We start from the raw sequence: 20,937 nt of genomic DNA, 5'->3' as shown, positions 1-20,937 counted from the left end.
AAATTACAACAGACCCACACCAAGGCACATTATAATGAAAATACCTAACATACAAAATAAAGACAGAATTTTAAAGGCTGTGAGAGAAAAGAACCAAATTACATTCAGGGGGAAGCCAATACGGATATCAGCAAATTTTTCAATCCAGACCCTAAAAGCTAGAAGGGCCTGGAACAACATTTTTCAAGCTCTGAAAGAAAATGGATGCCAACCAAGAATCTTATACCCAGCAAAACTTACCTTCAAATTTGACGATGAAATAAGATCATTCCATGATAAACAAAAGCTAAAGGAATTTACAAAAAGAAAGCCAGCATTACAGAACATTCTCAGCAAAATATTCCATGAGGAAGAGATAAAAAACAAAGAAGCAAATCAGCAAAGGGAGGAATTATCCTAAAGGAACTGTCAAATAAAGGAGGAACCAAGATGTGTCAAAAATTTTAAAAATGAACCAAATGACTGGGAATACAAATCATATCTCAATAATAACCCTGAATGTTAATGGCCTGAATTCATCAATCAAAAGACATAGACTGGCAGATTGGATTAAAAAGAAAGATCCAACAATATGTTGCCTGCAAGAGACTCACCTCATAGAAAGAGATACCCATAGACTAAAGGTGAAAGGATGGGGAAAAACATACCATGCACATGGGCTCAGCAAAAAAGCTGGAGTATCCATCCTCATTTCAGATAAAGTGGACTTCAAGTCAATGTTAGTTAGAAGGGATAAAGAAGGACATTTCATACTGCTTAAGGGAAGCATAAATCAGCAAGATATAACAATCATAAACATCTATGCCCCAAACAGTGGCTCATCCATATATGTTAAACAAATCCTTCTCAATTTTAGAAACCAAATAGACCATAACACAATAATACTAGGTGATTTTAACACGCCTCTTTCACCACTGGACAGATCTTCCAAACAAAAATTGAACAAAGAAACCATAGATCTCAATAACACAATCAATAATTTAGACTTAACAGACATTTATAGAATATACCATCCAACCAAGAGCGAATACACTTTCTTCTCAGCAGCACATGGATCCTTCTCTAAAATAGACCATATATTATGCCACAAAGCTAATGTCAGCAAATACAAGAAGATAGAGACACTACCTTGTATTCTATCAGATCATAATGGATTGAAGTTACAAATTAATGAAAGAGTAAAAAACAGAAACTACTCCAACACCTGGAGATTAAACAATATGCTACTATATGATGAATGGATAACAGAAGATATTAGGAAGGAAATTAAAAAATTCTTAGAGGTAAACGAGAACAAAGAAACAACATATCAAAATCTCTGGGACACTATGAAAGCGGTACTTAGAGGAAGATTTATTTCATGGAGCGCATTTAATAAAAGAAGTAAAACTCAAAAAATAAATGACCTAACACTACAGCTCAAAGCCCTAGAAAAAGAAGAACAGACCAACACCAAAAGTAGTAGAAGACAGGAAATAGTTAAACTGAGAGCTGAAATCAACGAAATTGAAACGAAAGAAACAATACAAAAAATTGACAAAATAAATAGTTGGTTCTTCGAAAAAATAAACAAAATTGATAAACCTTTAGCCACACTAACAAAGAGAAGACGAGAGAAAACCCAAATCACTAAAATTCGGAATGAACAAGGAAATATCACAACAGACACGACTGAAATACAAAACATAATTAGAAGCTATTTTGAAAATCTATACTCCAACAAAATAGAAAATTTCGAAGACATCAACAGGTTTCTAGAGACATATGAATTGCCTAAACTGAACGAGGAGGACATACACAATTTAAATAGACCAATTTCAAGTAATGAAATAGAAGAAGTCATCAAAAGCCTTCCAACAAAGAAAAGTCCAGGACCAGATGGGTTCTCAGCCGAGTTCTACAAAACTTTTAAAGAAGAACTCATTCCAATACTTCTCAAAGTATTCCAGAAAATAGAAGAGGAGGGAACTCTCCCAAACTCATTCTATGAAGCCAATATTACCCTGATTCCTAAACCAGACAGAGACACATCGAGGAAAGAAAATTTCAGACCAATATCCTTAATGAACATCGACGCAAAAATTCTCAACAAAATTTTAGCAAATCGCATACAAAAACATATTAAAAAGATAGTGCACCATGATCAAGTGGGTTTCATCCCAGGGATGCAAGGTTGGTTCAACATCAGGAAATCAATAAATGTCATTCACCATATCAACAGACTTAAAGTCAAGAATCACATGATTATTTCGATAGATGCAGAAAAAGCATTTGATAAAATACAGCACCCCTTCATGCTCAAAACACTAGAAAAAATAGGGATAGTGGGAACATTCCTTAACATTGTAAAGGCCATCTATGCTAAACCCATGGCTAATATCATTCTTAATGGTGAAAAACTGAAAGCATTCCCTCTAAAAACTGGAACAAGGCAGGGATGCCCTCTTTCACCACTTCTATTCAATATCGTCCTTGAAACTCTAGCCAGAGCAATTAGACAGACCAAAGAAATTAAAGGGATACGAATAGGAAAAGAAGAACTCAAACTATCCCTATTTGCTGATGATATGATTGTATACTTAGAGGAACCAGGAAATTCCACCAGAAAACTTTTAGATCTCATAAGTGAATTCAGTAAAGTAGCGGGATATAAGATCAATGCACATAAATCTAAGGCATTTTTATATATAAGCGATGAATCTTCAGAAAGAGAAATTAGGAAAACTACCCCATTCACAATAGCTTCGAAAAAAATAAAGTATTTGGGAATCAATCTCACAAAAGAGGTGAAAGACCTCTACAATGAGAACTACAGAACACTAAAGAAAGAAATTCAAGAAAACCTTAGAAGATGGAAAGATCTCCCATGTTCTTGGATAGGAAGAATTAATATTGTCAAAATGGCCATACTACCAAAAGTGCTATACAGATTCAATGCAATTCCAATTAAAATCCCAATGATGTACCTTGCAGAAATAGAGCAAGCAATTATGAAATTCATCTGGAAGAATAAAAAACCCAGAATAGCTAAAGCAATCCTTGGCAGAAAGAGTGAAGCAGGGGGTATCGCAATACCAGATCTTCAACTCTACTACAAAGCAATAGTAACAAAAACGGCATGGTATTGGTACCAAAATAGAAAGGTGGATCAATGGTACAGAATAGAGGACACGGACACAAACCCAAATAAATACAATTTTCTCATACTAGACAAAGGGGCCAAAAATATGCAATGGAGAAAAGATAGCCTCTTCAACAAATGGTGCTGGGAGAATTGGAAATCCATATGCAACAGAATGAAACTAAACCCATATCTCTCACCATGCACAAAACTAAACTCAAAATGGATTAAGGATCTCGGAATCAGACCAGAGACCTTGCATCTTATAGAAGAAAAAGTAGGTCCAGAGCTTCAACATGTCGGCTTAGGACCAGACTTCCTCAACAGGACTCCCATAGCACAAGAAATAAAAGCAAGAATTAATAACTGGGATAGATTCAAACTAAAAAGCTTTCTCTCAGCAAAGGAAACTATCAGCAATGCAAAGAAAGAGCCTACAGAGTGGGAGAAAATCTTTGCCAATCATACTTCAGATAGAGCGCTAATCTCCAGAATCTATAAAGAACTCAAAAAACTCTACACCAAGAATGTAAATAATCCAATTGACAAATGGGCTAAGGAAATGAATAGACACTTCACAGAAGAAGATGTACAAGCAATCAACAAACATATGGAAAAATGTTCAACATCTCTAGTAATAAGAGAAATGCAAATCAAAACCACCCTAAGATTCCATCTCACCCCAATTAGAATGGCAATTATCAAGAATACAATCAACAACAGGTGTTGGCGAGGATGTGGGGAGAAAGGTACACTCTTACATTGCTGGTGGGGCTGCAAATTAGTGCAGCCACTCTGGAAAGCAGTGTGGAGATTCCTTAGAAAACTTGGAATGGAAACACCATTTGACCCAGCTATCCCACTCCTTGGCCTATACCCAAAGGACTTAAAATCAGCATATTACAGAGATACAGCCACATCAATGTTCATAGCTGCTCAGTTCACAATAGCCAGATTGTGGAACCAACCTAGATGTCCTTCAATTGATGAATGGATAAAGAAAATGTGGTATATATATACAATGGAATATTACTCAGCCATAAAGAATGATAAAATTATGGCATTTGCAGGCAAATGGAAGAAACTGGAGAATATCATGCTAAGTGAGATAAGCCAATCTCAAAAAACCAAAGGAAGAATGATATCGCTAATAAGTGGATGATGACACATAATGGGGGTGGGAAGGGTTAGTGTTGGGGTTGGAGTTGGGTTTAGGGAGGGGGGCAGGAATGGAGGAAGGAAGGACTGTATAGATGGAGGGGAAGGGTGGGAGGGGAGGGGGGGAAGGGAAAAAATGGCAGAATGAATCAAACAACATTACCCTATGTAAATTTATGATTACACAAATGGTATGCCTTTACGCCATGTACAAATAGAGAAACAACATGTATCCCATTTGTTTACAATAAAAAGAAAAAAAAAAAAAAAAAAAAAAACAAGAAAAAGGGAATAAACATTTTATTGATCATAAAAAAAAAAAAAAAAAAAAAAAAGAAGAATGAAATTATGGCATTTTCAGGTAAATGGAGGGAGCTGGAGAACATCATGCTAAGTGAAATAAGCCAAATCCAAGAAACCAAAGCCCAAATGTTTTCTCTGATAAGCAGATGCTCTTCTGTAATGTGGGGAGTGAGTAGGGAAGAATGAAGGAACTTTGGATTGGGCAGAGGGGAGTGAAAAGAGGGGAGGAGGTGTGGGGGTGGGAATTATGGTGGAATGAGACTACAATACTGGTGTGACTGCACCATGTACAGTCAGCGGAAGGAGAAATTGTGCTCTATTTGTGTACAATGAATCAAAATGCATTCTATTGCCATGTATAACTAATTTAGAACAAATTTTAAAATAAATAAATGAATAAAATGATTTTTAAAAACTGTGATCAATATTCCCAGTGTTTATTCAGATGTGATTACTACACTTCCCACTTTTTCCTTTTTTTGGGGGGGAGCGGAGGGGTCTCCAAGATAGAACCCAAAAGTGCTCTACCTTTACACCCCCAGTCTTTTTTTTTTTTTTTTCTTATTTTTGAGAAAAGGCGTCACTAAGTTGTTGAGGCTGGCCTCAAACTTGGCAATCCTCCTGACTCAGCCTCCCAAATTGCTGGAATTACAGGCACGTGCCACCAGGCCTTGATTTCTCTTTACTTTTAACTGGATTTGGTAAAAGAGAGAGCTAATGTAAATGCATATTTCTCCAAGTGTCAGAAGAGGGAAAAAAAAGTAAACAAGAGACATTCTATTATGGGAAGCTGTCAAATTGTATTGACTGAAGTCTTCCAAAAACCACCCAAAAGTTACAATACTAAAACAATCAGGCTAATACTTAATGGAGACTCTTGGCTTTTCTTTCTCAGTGTAATGGGCTAGTGAGAAACAGAGACAACCGAATTTCTTCCTTTGCTTTCCTCCTTTGTCTTTTCATCTATGCATGTTACATTGTGAATATTCCATCAGATTAACACATCCTGAACTTTGGCACCTCTTTCTTTTTTTCCATAACATTAGTTTTGTATGTTTGATAGTAAGTATATTTGATTGTGTTCCTGATCATTGTTATATTATTTGAATTTAATGCTTTGTTAATATCAATGTTGAGATCATTATAGTTTCATTGAGCATATTTCTTGCCATAACCTGTGTTGGTTAATGGCTCAGGCTATAGCAATAAAGATACTGGAAAAACAACATAGTATATTAGCTTTATATGGCATAAATCAGTGGGCAAACATTCAATTTTATTTTATGGTCTTTTATTATACCGTCATTCCCTTCCATAATGATAATGGTTGAAATATATGAATGCAACATGAAATACACAAATGGTTTCATATGACTGTTTCAATAGCAAGAAAACTGAAATTAAGTAAAAGAGAAAATTTTGCCATTTGCTCATTTGAAGAAATGTTATTACATAAATATGCTTAACCTAATTTTTGTATAACTCTTTGAATCTCTGCCCTATTTTTTTATCTTCTGCAGAAAAAATATTCTTATTAAAATTCTGCCTTCAAAGTTCTCTGGACGACCTCAATTCCAGGGGCCTCAGTGTCTTTCAATAACTTCCAACCTCCTTGATTCTCATGGATTTGCTGAAGTAAATCCTTCCCCCAGCTCCACTTTGAACCTTGCCTTCAACTCTAACACTTAAACCAAAAATACCCCTCTCAGAACACAAGTTCCTATATCGTGGCCAGCTCTCCAACTTCTAACCCCCTGTCTTAGACTTGAATTATGTATACTTGACTCCTCCTTTGTTCCCTCCTGACTTCAAGTCCTTCCCAGTCTAAATGGGACATTATGGTTTGCCATGTGTATTTCATTCCTCCCTAACAAGTTTAAACTCCTAGAACTTGTGTCTAATCTCATACGAACTTCAACACTATTTATCAATTTTTCAGTTGGTGTCTGGTCTTCTCCCACATGTATTACATAGATCCTAGAATGAATTTGAAGTTCTGTTCAATAAATATTTGAATGGAAATGTTCACTAATTATATCTTCTACAATTTTCTTTTAAAAGCATCTTGTAGCTCTTCCATTCTACTACGGTTTGAATGCTGTCATTCTCTTAAAATTCATGTTAGAGTTTAACCTTTCATGTGATAGTATGAAGAGGCTGGGTCTTTGGGGAGTGATCAAGTCATGAAGGCTCTGGTCTCATAAATAGGATTACTGCCCTTATAAAAGACTGAAGGGAGCTGTCTTGCCTTTCCACAATGTAAGGACACATCAATAAGGTACCATTTGAGAATGAGCCCTCATCAGAGACCAAATTAACAGAGACTTGATCTTAGACTTTCAGCCTCCAGAACTGCAAACAGTAAAATTACATTGCTTATAAATTATCCAGTATAAGGCACTTTTGTTATTGCAGCATGAACAGAAAAAAAAATCAGAAAAATTCTCAGAAAAAAAGAATCTTCAAGAAAAATAAAATCTAATTCTTCTTCATAAGAGTGATGCTGAAAAAGAGAAAACATGCATAGAGAGGAAAAAAAGCATTGGCTTATGAATTGGGAAATAGACCCGAATTTCCTGAAGGTTGTTTCTTCTGAAATCACTTGATTTTCACATTATTGCCTCCTAAAACAAATAAGGGAGAATTTCAGAAGGAAGCTTTGAGAATTTTACTTTATATATTGATAAGAATGTTGAAATTGTTTCCATTTATCAAGCACCTATTTAACAAATATTAATTTGACCTATGGATTTTTTTAAAAATTTATATATTTTTTTAGTTGTTAATAGACTTTATTTTATTTATTTATATGCAATGCTGAGAATCTAACCCAGTACCTCACCCACATGAGGCAAGCGCTCTACCACTGAGCCAAAATCCCAGCCCTACTGATTTGTTTTTTAAACTACAGTGGGTCATTTACCCATAGCAACCACCAGACCTGAAAATAACTGTTTTAATATTCCACAGAAAAAGTTCCTTTACCAGAATGAAGCACAGCCAGCCCATCCAATTGCACACTAAACCTAGGACTTGGATACTATTTCATTGCTCTGATGAAAAGATGATGAATGTGGTGTAAAAATGGTGATAGAGTGCCCATTTCTAATGAGGAATTTTGACAATCTATTAATAATCAATTTTCCATGGATTTTCCATTTGTTGTTTTCCCAGAAGATATGGTTGTGGCTTTTTCCACAGAGATTTTTTTAAATTGTCATTTTCAGTACTCTTCTATTCCTATAATGTATCTTCCATCAAACTGTCTGCCTGGGTTTTATCTATAATAAAGGATGAAACAATAAAGAACTCTAAAAATTTTCAGTAGCATTTACCAAAAGAAAACTCCTATGGAAGAAACTGTCTTCCCCTCTCTCTCCTATTTATTTATTTCTGTTTTTTTATGAGTACTAAGTAGCAAACTTTATTGGCCCTCTAGCAAATACACCATAAAAAACAAATAATTTTAAAGTTAAATTCCTGAAGTAGGGTTCATCTATTTCTAGAAATTCCACCATGTGAAAAGATGCCCTAAACTGATAACTGATGCTATAAACCTGAAAGAAAATATTTAGCTGAGCATCTGCAGATGCACTTTAGATGAAGTGCTCAGTCATGCTTTATAACAGCAACAGCAATACCATTAAGCAAAAAAGAGAGTATTTTTTAAGTCCTTGGAAGTAATTGTGCCTCATATTCAGAGGACTGATATTTACTAAGTTTTCCTGATGGTATTTAGTGCAAGGTTGACTGTAAATAAAGAGACCTGCCTCAGCAAAATATTTAAGTTGGAAATGTTTAGGGAATTACAGAGATTGTATGTGGTTATTAAAACACAAAGATACATATCTAAGGAAGTAGAACAAAAGCTGCTAATGTTTTCACATCAGTCAAAGAATGTAGTTGGTAATTATACTGTATGCATAAATTTACCTCTGTATGCATAAATTTGTCTATGAGGACACTGTGGTGAAGCTACTTCAGAATAAGCTCAGTGCACTGGAGCAAACCCTGTCCAGTGGTAGCTAGACACCACTCACCTACTAACAGTGGCATTCATGTAAAGCACTCACTTGCCTTGAAACTCAACCAAACAAGTCTTTTCTGAAGATTAAAAACAGGCAGCATTCACCAGTTGAGCTTATACTTAAACAAATACCAAGTATTGTGGCTCCTCCAAAAAACTAAACATATAATTATTATGTGATTCAACAATCCTACTTCTGGGTAAACACCCAAAGAATTGAAAATGAGTATTTGTGCCCTTGTGCCCATGGTAGCATTATTCACAGGAGTGAAATGTTGAAAACATGCCAAATGTTCATCAGCAGGTAAATGGATAAACAAAATTATTATTCAACCTTAAAATGGAATGAAACTCAGTCACCAGGTACTTAATGTGCTATGGTTTGGATAGGAACTGTCCCCCACAGACTCATGTGTTGAAGGCCTGGTCCCCATTGCAGCAATATTCAGAGGTTGGCCTTTGGGGAAGTGATTGGATTATAAGGGCTCTGACCTTCTCAGTGGGGTGATCCATTGGTGGTTAAATGGAATACTGGGAGGTGGTGGAAATTGTAGGCAGGTGGGGATGGTTGAAGGAAAGAGATCACTGGTCACTGTGGGTGTTCCCTTGTGGATTACATCCTGTTACTGGCCCCTTTGGTAATCATAATCATTCATGCTCTCTTTTCTCTTGCTCTTCCCTCTTTTCTCCCTTTTCCTCTCCTCTCCTCTCTTCTCCTCTCCTCTCTTCTCCCTCTCTTCATTTTCTCCTGGTTGCCATGAGCTGCATAGATTTCCTCTTTCAGGCCCTCCCACCATGATGTTCTGCTTCACCTCAGACCCAAAGCAATGGAACCAGGCAATCATAGACTGAAACCACTGAAACCATGAGCCAAAATAAACTTTCCTCCTCTAAACCGTTTTCCTCTGGTACCTGTCACAGCAATGAAGAGCTGACCAACATAGTATGAATAAACCTTGCGGACTTTGTGTCAGCAAAATAAACCAGTCACAAAATGACAAATGCTATATGATGCTATGTATATGATAGGTATCTATCAACCAAATGCATAGAAATGAGAATAGCCAGGCTCTAAGAGAGGGGGATAAGGAGTTAGTATTTAAAGGATAGAATTTCAGATTGGGAAGATGAAAATATCCAGGAGATGAATGGTGGTTAGACAACATGAGTGTACCTACTATCACTAAACTGTATATTTAGAAGTTATTAAAATGATAATTTTAAGCTATGTGCATTTTACCATTAATTTTTAAATCTTATAAAAGAAATAGTTTTAGTCATATAAAATGTTTTAAATTCAGATAAGGAAAAAAGTTCTTATAATTTTAGAAACCTAATGCAACTGCTATTACCATTGTGGAGAAAACCCTAATAGTGAACATACCATGATTATCACATTCCTCAAGAAAGAAACAGAAAGTGGAATGGTTTAAGCAAAATCAAGTTGAAAGGATCTTAAAATTCTCACATTTTACATATTAAAAAAAGAACAACCAGAGCTCCAGATGGATTAAGACCCAATTTCACAAATCTCAAAATATATTTTGACTTTTAAAGAGTGCTCATTAAATGCAAAATCTATTTTATAAATATTTCATCCTATGGAGGAAAAAAGCTAAATGAGTTCTAAATAAGTTAAATCTATTCATGGTAGCCAGTGCATTTCACATTTAAGTCTTGTTGAATAGATACAAATAGCACAAGGCCATAGTGCTTTAATAACTGGCAGATAGAGGGGGTGAAAGGACAAATTAGAAGACAGGCAAGCTCATGTAGGTAAATTTGTCCTGCAAGTGGTGATCATTTGGGTCAAACATTTTTCCTGATTTGTGTTTTTATCTCTTTTTTGCCATACATGTGGATTACTCATTATCCCATGGACTCTCAAAAGCCTGAAAGCTAATCTCTACTGTGGAAAGGGAAATTGATTAGCTACATGCACACTGAGAGCATGCATTGTGGCTCTCACTCAAAAAGAGGGAAAGAATCAATTTGATCTAGAGTATGGCCCATGGAAATTCATATTGAATTCATTCATTCATTTATTTTAAATAAATAGCTATGTAATTTTATAGATGCACTGTTCAAAGTTGAGGCTTATTAAGAGTATGTTTCTATGTCCACACAAAGAAGAGTATATGGGTGTTGTGAGTATGCACATCTGCAGCACTTACCTTACAAACCCACCCCAACCTGTGTTGTTCACATGAATAGTCACATTCACATCCCATGTACCAGAGAAAGGGTAAGCAATTTATTACTTTAAAAAGCAATATCATGAAGACACCTCTTGGCAAGGTGCCAGCATTATTAATGTATGATTTATCCAAGGGAACATGTTTTCATTCCAGTGACCCTTTACCTCATTTGTGCTGTGTTTTCTCCTTCCCTGGATGTTTATTATCCTCATGATCCTGGAAGAGAAGTGATTCATCTATTCAAAGGCAAACTTTTCAGAGTATTTGTTTGAGATCTGGGTGACTCATGTTGATGGCTTTCTCTCCTCTGACTTTGTCTTACTGGGTTTCCTGAGCACAATCTTTTCCACCTCTCCTGACGTGGCCATGCTCTTCCTTCGGAGGAAATTTCTTTCCTCAAACACCACTTTCTGGTGAGCATCTATTTCTCCTAAAAGTCTAAGTCAATAAGAAACCTCCTCAGAAAAGTTTTCAGGGTCCTTTTCCCACTTCTCCTTGTGTGACAGGGTGTGACTGTGCTGTTCTGAGGCAAACAGTCTTTGTTCTACTTCTCCTGCTACAGTGCAATGATCCCACGCTCAGAGAAGGAAGTGTGAGCTCCCCAACTGTTGCTCTCTTTCCAGGGAGAAATTTTTTCTTTATTGCCTCTGTGTTATCTACACCAAAACAGTGCCCAGTACTAACAGAGCCCTGATTCATTTTGAAAATGTTATTTGAATTTAAAAGGTAATCATTACCTCATTAGAGGAGCTGAGATTTATATCTGAACGTGTCCAAAGCTCATGATATTTTCCCTCCAAACTGCTGCCTTTGTATCAGTTCCCTAAACCTCATTATTTTCTTCCTCTTGACCACAAGACTAGACTTCATTTCCCAGCCATAAGTAAGTACAAGTAAAATATGCTATTTTAGGGCCTGCCCTAAAAAATGACCTCCTGCCAATCTTCTGTCATTGATTATTTCCCTCACCTGCTGGATAGAATCAGTAGATTCAGTAGGTCCCCCCAGATCGAAAAAGCCTGGTCCCTGAGTCACGTCGAGGAGGAGACCAAAGGTACTCAAGAAAAACTATTGTATAAGCAATAAATTATCTTGTAAATAAGTCATTGAACTGCTGAAAATTCTGAAGTTTTTATTTCATAGTTAACTTAGCCTGATTAATACACTACCAGAATTAAAATTTTCAAAACTTTTTTCTGATTTTTAAAAGTTATATGTACACTGTAGAGAATTTAAAGATAGAAAACAACAAAGAAAAATAATCTTTACCTCTAAGAGTTTTATGGTTCTTGTTGTTATCCATCATACATTTTCCCAGTGTTTGGGAAAGGAGATCGGAGGAGTTAGATACAGTAGAGAGAACAAAGAAATGTAATTTAAAATATAGAAATAGTGGTTTTCTTGGAGAGGAAGGCTATCTTTGGTCCTGTAATGAATTATTTCACTGTGAAGTGTTGGTCCCCAGGACATGCTATGGAAAGTATAAGAGTGACAAAATTAGGTTGCTTTGCCTAATTAAGTAGTGGGCTTTCAAGATTACCTGGGCAGTAAAGGCCAGGAATATGAGAAAGGAAAGGAGGATGGTGAGAAGAAAAGTCTCCATCAAGGTAGAAGTCCATGACCTGGGAGGGCAATGCCCGGGAGAATTCCCAGCACTGGAATTCCCAAAAGACATTTAAGACCAAGAATATTCAATATTCAGTCTTACAATGTTTGCCATGTGTCCTACTAAATTGTGGTGCAAAATCTCTGCCTTTATACCCCTGGAAGTTTAATAAAGTCTCATCTTTACAAATGCCTATATGAGTCGTGTTTCAAAAAAACCAAGGGCCAAACCAGGTGTGGTGGCACACACCTGTAATCCCACAAACTCAGGAGCCTGAGGCAAGAGGATCACAAGTTCAAAGCCAGTCTCAGCAATTTAGTAAGACCCTATGCAACTTAGAGAGATTCTGTCTCAAAAAAAAAAATAAAAAGGGCTGGGGATGTAGCTTAGTGGTAAAGCATCCCTGGGTTTGATCCCTGGAAAGAAGAAAGAAAGGAGAGGAAAGGAAGTGAGAGGAGAGGAGAGGGGTGGGGAGGGGAGAGGAGGGGCGAGGTAGGGAGGGAAGGAGAGGGGAGAGGTGGGGAGGGAAGGAGAGGGGAGAGGTGGGGAGGGGAGGGGAAAGAAAACCAAGGGCCAGCAAGAAGTAAGACATAATTGAATCTCAGTGCAAGAGGGACATCAGAGGAAGAGATGACCACAAGCAACATGAGAGTCCTCCCTCCTAAGTAACATGGGACATACTTTGCTCAGTTTTTGAATGTCTCTTTGACAATGTGCTTCCCAATGGTTTCCTGCCACTGTAGCATCACAGACAACCTTTCTCTATTTGGTGCCTTTGGGTTGTTTCCAGGTTTTCACTGTTAAGCATAGTTATTCAGCAAACATCCCTACATATAAAATTTGGGTCCAGGACCATTACTTCCTGACTTAGCTGACTTCTTTTTGTTGGAAGGTATAAAAAGTCACTCAAATATGCTTATGTAGAAAATTGCAACTTAATATAGAATGCAGGACAAATACAATCTTGTTTAATCGACCCAAGAGAAACTGGCACAGGGGACTGTAAAACCACCAGAAATTGCTGATTCAGCCGCTTCACTGAGAGGATACTAATTTTCACTCATCTCTGGCTCCGTATGTGTATATGAGAGAGACAGCGATGATTTTTAAAATATATTTTATTTAAATAAACCTACATAGTAGGTTCTGAGAACAGTCTATGAATTCCAAGTCCTGCCGGCTGCCCTGTAACTGACATGAGAAGGCTGTTTTCCTTACCTGCATGTGTCTCTTTTTCTCACATATATTTCTATTCCAGGTGTTACTCTGAAGGGGAGCCCTACTTCTTTCTATGGAGACTTACTCATCATCCTCTGCTTATCAACATCAGAAATGGCTACTCACTTCTACTCCATCTCTCTAACCTGAGTGCTAAGTCCCTGTGCAACAGCCCCTGCATTCTGCAGAAGGAGCTTTCTTCAGTGTCAGGAGTGCCACGGTGGCTGGGGTCTGCAGCTTCTCCAGCATCCCAGCCACCTTCTCCTGCCCTGTTGCCCACATCAGAATCTGTAGTCAGGCAAGCTCTTGGCTTCATTCCTGTTCACTAATATGATTTTTCTGCACTACTTGTGGTCCATGGAGATGTCTGTCTCTTTTATGAATTGTTCAGGTTCTTTCATTTCCAAATCTCCTTATAGCAATTATCTATCTTTGCTCTTTTTCTGAAACTCAGAGGATATGTCATAGCCCAAATTCACTGTGCTCCCCTGACCCAAGTCCCCTTGGCTTCACTCTTCCTAATACCTATTGACTTTCTCTCACCTTCATGCACAATGTGTTCACTGTTCACAAACATATAGGGGTCTTTCTCAAAGGTGCAGAGAAGGGAGACACAATCTGGGCAGACACCACAAAGATATCTTTACACATCCTTAAAATAAATTCCTAGAAAGGGAATTTCTGTCTCAAAAGTATAAACATTTTATAGCTTTTGATTTATATTGTAAAACTGCCTTCCAGAATGGTTAAACCAGGTTGTGCTTTTACGAGCACTATGGGAGAGTAACCAACACCAGATACTCTCAGGAGCTGTGATTAATAACTGGCATTTATTCAACATTACTTCTGATGAGTTTAGAGTTTTGCATTACCTTCCCTTTCATCATGGCCACAATTTATGGAAAACAATACTAAAGTAATAGCTTGATCTTTACTGGATGTGGATCACAGAGTTCTCTTGAAGAAGAGTTCTGTCATGTCGCTCTTTTTTTTTTTTTTTTTTTTTTTTGGACTGCCTTCAGGTTCTTGCATGAACACAAGTGGAATACAGGATGCCTAATCATTATTACACAGAACCAATGGACTAAGCATCAGTAGTTAAGTACAAATTTTACCAGAAAATCCAATACTAGATCCAGGTCACATAGCTTTTGAAAGACATAGGCATATATCTATAAATTTTTATTATTTATAACTTTTTGAACTAATGCTTTTATTAGAATACCCAATGTCAAATTCATGTGACATAGTTTTCTAAGGGCAACGTTTACAAGTAGAGCAACTGTGCTGGAATTTTAGAGACTGCATTGGGTATAACAGACTTAGTGAACTCCCACTCTTCTCCTAGCCTAGCTGGGCCTCTTCCTGGATTGACATGACAAATAACCAACCCTGTCAACCCTAAGGAATGAGGATGTGATGCTTGCTGAGCATAGCCAGCTTGAAAGCTCTTGTTCGTTTGTTTTCTGAGAATGTGTTCATTGCCCTTTTCTCAGTAAATTATAACTTTATGAGAACTGGGGCCAAAGGGCTCACTTCCACCACACCTTCATAGGACATCTGTTGAACTTTGGTATACATCATCTCATTGAATCTTCATAACAACACTTAAGTAAGTATTATTATTCTTTCCTTTTCACAAATGAGAAAAGTGAGGGTACGCACCTAACAAAAATAATCAATATAAACTGATCAGTGGAAGTTTATGGTTGATGTCGTCAGGATCCACTTTCTCCTGCTTGCAGGATTTGCATCTGGATTTTGTTGTGGCAGCAAGTTCTTCTTGTTGGTCTGTGGGATGCAGGTGGTGTGGACTTCACATCACCCATAGCAGTGTCCATGTGACTCAGAGTGGGCCAATCCATCTTAAGGCCATGAAAACTGACTCAGGGATGGGTGCTCTTAGAAGGACACAACTCCTTCCTCACACTTGATATTTTCCTTACATTTGAGGACATTCTAATATTGTAATTAGTCCTCTTCTCTTACTCCACCCAAAGGGAAGTGGAGATGTTTATCTGATTGTTACAGCTGAGAAGAAATTGCTGGGTGTGTTCACCACAACAACTCCATGCAGTCTCTTAAGAGCTAGGTTGGGAGACACCGGGTAAGTCTTAGTCGGGAAGGAAAGACTCGGGTCAGTCTGACATCGTCATAACCTGGTGGCTAAACTACAACACTCTCAGGTTACGTTATTAAACCCATCTTGCTCTCACACTAAAATAATCCTCTAAATTGTCTTTTACTGGCAATAAGGTTTTAGATAGATAGATAGATAGATAGATAGATAGATAGATAGATAGAAGTATAGAGACAGATATAGATATATAGACATAGACACCATTCTTTACATGGCCAGTAGATGGTGCCATGGCTTGGGAAAATATTAAAGATAAACCAACCAACTATATTAAATGTGAATCCTTGTTTAAAAAAACAAAAACAGGGAATGTGACAAGGAAAGACTAAAACCAAAGAAAGGTACCAGATCAATATCTGAAGACTTCTTTATTGTGGAAGACTCATATTACTCAAATTTTACACAGTTCTCTAGTTTTAACTTGTGACCAACATACTGCACAACCTAGCCAGATATATGACAAGGGATGGTTCACATGAATAGCAAGCCCACAGACTGAAGAATATTAACGTGGTTGTGAGTTAAAAAATGTTCATTTGCTATGAAGTATGTAGCTACTTTCATGGTCTCTAGGCAGCTCTTCTGCCATTAAAAATAGATAACTGTTACACGAACGCTTTGGTATATAATCCAAGCTGGATTAATTATTAAAAATATAATATTCTTCTATTTCTTCTGAATTTAAAATAAAGTTCAAATATTCTTGTGGATATCTGAAGTGTCTTGAGTCCTATATGCAGTGCCTAATAGATGAATATACACAGTGGATAATTCCGGCTACTTTAAGATATATAAGAAACGAAACCTAAATAGAAAATAAAACTTGAGGGAGAGAATAAGTTTAAAGGAGAATGTAGCCTAAGTTGGTAATGACAAAACTGAAATTCCTTTGAAGTTTCATGTGTTATCTTAAAATTATATGCAAATATTGCAAAAAGATTTTTTTTTTAATTCCTTGCTACCAGGGAAAAAGAAGGAAAACAAACTTTCTTCCCTGAGTCATTGATTAATGGATAAGGTACAATTACAGACAAAAACCTTCTCTGGAAATTATTCCCTAGAAATTCAATGCAGAATTAACTAAGCATGTACCCAGAGCATTGATGTAGAGTGCAGTTGCAAAAGGAAGTAATTTATGGGAAATTTATGGGAAAGGATATTTTCACTTTGAGAATTCCAGAGTATCATGGTTTGTATTTTGTTTGTTTCTTTGCTTGTTTTGTTAAGAGGGAAGAATGAGAGCAAGGGCTGGGGATATAGATCAGTTGGTAGAGTGCTTGCCTTTCCTACACAAAGCCCTGGGTTCAATTCCCAGCACCACAAAACAAAATTTTTTAAAAATGAGAGCAAAAGAGCTACTATTACTTTTTCTTGAAATTCTGAAAAAGGAAGTATCTGATTGCAGTGTTTAAAAGTCTACAGTTTTAAGTAAGGGTTTACATAGTACAATAATTGCAACTTTATACTCTCAAATCAGAGAGCTGGATAGTCATTGGGATTCATGGGGAAGCAAGAGAGAACTTCTAGTACATTCTAAGAGACATAATGCAGGATAAAGAAGCTTTGGGTGTCTGAGAGCCAGGGATCAAGAACCAGAAGAGGGAGCCTCTTTCCTAGCGAATGATGCCTTTGAACACCATCTTTGCTGCAGAAATAGCTTTAAGTAAGCCTCTGTCCCATTATTTTTTCCTTGACTTGGGGTACAAACATTTGATGAGGAACATTTTAGATTTAATTTGTCCTTAATGTTTTGCATATTAAAATAATTCACCAAAAACTTTCCATATTATCAAAAAAAAAGTCCCTCATCCAAATTGAAATGATGTGAATTGTTTTGTTTTAACTCTAATTTTCTTTCGATATTCAGACCTTAAAAAGATTGGTATGGTTGTGTGGAGATGTTCTTTTTTATAATTGATTCTCACTCTAACCTTTTTTAAATATTTAAAACTACAAAATATAAATCTGAAGAGTGCATATCTGAATTTCCTACTGTTATGAGTTAAAGTCAAGATGGGATTATATTCAAAAATTTTGGCACAGAAATACCTATATTTATAAAGACTTCCCAAAGTCTCCTGCATTAGTAATCCAGAATTTAAAAAATAAAAAATTTTTAAAAAATTTTTAAAAAAACTTGAAGGGGAACCACTGTTTCTTCAGGGGTAATTTTGGAGAAATTTGAGTCTAGCTCAAGTTCATAGAGGAAGGAAATAATAGCCAGCTCCTATACTTTTAGATGCCTAAGGGAACAAAACTGTTTTAGTGGTAGTCTTTCAGTTCCAATTCACCAGACTGATAATCAGGTTTGGAGAGTGGGGATAGGGGCTGAATTCTCAAGGAGTACTTTGTACATGGAGAACAAGCAATACAGAGTTTTTCAAGCACCTCCAAACAATCCTAATCTTTAGCAGCAGCAATCGCACTTGAATAAATCTGATGCATGTCATCCAGCATTTAATATTTATCTCCCATTCTATCCATTAAGCTTTCACTATCCCCATCAGTACAATTCCCTGAAAGGTGTCCATTAAGAGAGGCAGTACAGGATTTAGAATAAAACTGTCTGAGTTTGGATCTGGTCACTGCTACTTATTAGTTACATTGCTATAACGAGTGATTTAGCTTCGCTAAGCCTCAGTTTTATTATCCATAAAATGGAAATTATGATAATAATATCCACATCATAAATATCTAATGCGGATTTAAAGAGATCATTCGTGCATAAACTCTTCGTTCATAACATCTGGTGCAGAATGATTTCAAAGTTATGTATTAGCCATATTATTTGTTTTTCCAAGAAAAGGTGCTTCAGGACATGCCTGTTAAAGACTGCAGAGGCCCCGGATGTTACGTAGAAAGAACTGGAGCAGAACATCCCCCAACACCTCTGCCAAAAACAACTTGAAAGTTAAACTTTTGTTTTTGAATCGTGGAGGTTGAATGGCAATGAGCAAGAAATAAAGGTCAACAGCCATTTCCTGTGGAATCTGGCTAATGATGTGACATCTAAGAACTGGTTCAACTTGTGGGTGGAAATAAACAAATCTCCTTCTCTGCAACCCTACAAACCTACCTTTATTCTTACCATCATTTATGCCCAATTTCAGTTACGTTCCTAACAAATGACCTTCGGCAAGTTGGCATTTTTAAGGTCTGATCCTAAGTAGCCAGAGTACATATCATTCTGTGAATGTTGAATACTTCTATTTCCATTACAGAATTTTGTGACAATGATGAAGCAATTCCTTGATTTAGAAATTTGGACTTTTTTCCCCTTTTCACAGACCACTTCTTATTCTACAGTGTATTACGATACTATTATTTATAATGCATTTTTAGTCACTATCTAATTTTAAATCCTTGGGAAGAATAGCTTTAAGTCCCCCATAATTTCAGTTCTACATGTACTCTACCATGCATAATTTGTTTCAAACAAAACAAAGATTCCCATCCCCACAATCTCATTGCTCTTTTTTATTAAGTGAGCATGATTCATTTTACATGCGTCCTTTAAAGAAGCTCAGAGATGAAGAATCAAGCAGCATAACAAATGAAGCCTGTTCCACAATTAGTACCCAGCTCATATTCATCAGGGCTACTTGGAGAATTTTTTTAAATCCCTTTCCTCAAGCCTTTGCTTTTATCCTTTAATTTATGCTACACATCACCTAAATCGAAGTTGCCTACATATTCACATACTCTGAATTATTCATTCTCTCTCTCAGTGTCAGTGGCCTGGCAATGTCAACCAAAACACAAACCAAAAAGAATCTTCAGAAATACTGAGAATGTTTTCACTTAATCAAGCAAACACTTCGGTTTATTCACTGGTTCAAAAACTATTCATTGAATACCCTGTGTTTCAGGCATTGTGCTTGATGCTGCTGATATAATGACGAATAAGACAAGTCTGGTCTTGCTCTCAAGAGTCTTGCCGTTGGTGGAGGAATCAGAAATTAGACTAATAACCACAAAAATAAATATATCATTACAGATTATAGTGAGCCAGGCAAACAAAGGGGGGCTTATGTGGTTATAACAAGGGGATATCCAATTTACACTGCAGAATCAAAGACAGCCTCTCTAAAATAGGCTATGTAATTTGATGGTTAAGAGCCTCATAGGGGTTAGCTAGGTGAAGATCTGGGAAGAAACTATTCTAAGCAACACACATGCAAAATCCCTCAGACAACAAAGAGCTTCAAGAAACTACCACATTAAGAAACTAAGACAGTCCAACATGGTGTTTAGGGAGCAATGGGGAGAATTATTGTAAGGTAAACCAAATATTATATTATTTGTCTGAATTTACATTTTTAAAATCCAGAATATCTACTTTAAAAAGCATATCGCTAGATAATTTACAATGTTAATTTAAATTTCAAGTACCCAGCAAAATTATACAAATAAGCATCTTCCTGGCATTGACCTGGCATTTCCCACACTCCCACACACCACTCCACTAAACTCTGTCCCTGCTGAAAGATACCTACATCTTTTAACCAAATTTATCAAGTAACTTACACTTAGAGTACAAACATAGAACTGGGTGCTTTTTTTCCCCTTCTTTTAACTATGCACTACAGAATCTCTTTTTTCTGTTTTAACATCTTGAGTAGATTATATGGGTTAATGGTTACCTCCACTTATCAATGTCTAGTCTAGTATGATGTAATTATATTTTTATTGTTCTAGGGATTCTCAAGGGCATCTTACCACTGAGCATATCCCCAACCCTTTTTATTTTTTATTTTGAGACAGGGTCTCACTAAGTTACCTAGGCTGGCCTTGACCCCCAAGTCACTAGGATTACAGGTGTGTGCTTGGCTCTAATTTAATTTTTAAAACTTCATTCTCAGTCTGTTTTGTGTTGGTGTCTTTCCTCGTAGGCACCAACCCAATTTGGCCTGAGTGATTTGAAAATGAGACAGGCAAGTTCTGCCCATTCACTTTTCCTCCCCTGGGTTCCTTTGTTCTCTAGCGTATTGGTGAGAGCCAAGGCCTCAGAGGCTGGCAAGGGCTAGATCATGATAGTCTTCTGATGTCAAACTAAAGGTCTTGGACCTTATCTTTTAAAGGAGACATAGACAATATTAGAGGGGGGTTATACAAATAGGTTTTCATTTCAGAATGACCCCTGAGTCACACTGTGAAGGGTTGATT

Source organism: Sciurus carolinensis, chromosome 10 (assembly GCF_902686445.1).
Source record: "Sciurus carolinensis chromosome 10, mSciCar1.2, whole genome shotgun sequence".
NCBI classification, from domain to species: Eukaryota; Metazoa; Chordata; class Mammalia; order Rodentia; family Sciuridae; genus Sciurus; species Sciurus carolinensis.
The sequence above is the reverse complement of the archived record's forward strand: the minus strand, read 5'-3'. Positions refer to the sequence as shown.